The sequence below is a fragment of the Emiliania huxleyi genome, assembly GCF_000372725.1.
Source record: "Emiliania huxleyi CCMP1516 unplaced genomic scaffold EMIHUscaffold_463, whole genome shotgun sequence".
Lineage (NCBI taxonomy): Eukaryota > Haptophyta > Isochrysidales > Noelaerhabdaceae > Emiliania > Emiliania huxleyi.
Window position 1 is genome coordinate 35,954 of NW_005198514.1, and position 296 is coordinate 36,249.

Below are 296 nucleotides of genomic sequence, written 5' to 3' on the forward strand. Positions count from 1 at the left end.
CAGCGCCGTCCTCTGCGCCGTCGTCCATCCCGGGCTCCGACATGTCCGGCTCCGACACCTCATCCTCCGACACCCCCCCCTCTAACACCGTCGCACCGGACGCCTCCTCCGCCAGCAGCGAAGATGAGGACGCGTCGCTCGTGAAGCAAGAAGACGTCTCCGTCTCGGCTTCATCCTCAGCAGTCACAGGGACCGCCTCAATGGCTGCAGCGCTCTCCTCCTCCACCACCACCTCAGGCGCCTTGGCCGGCTCGGCCGCTGCTGCCTGACCCTCCATCGGTTCAACGCCCACCGCA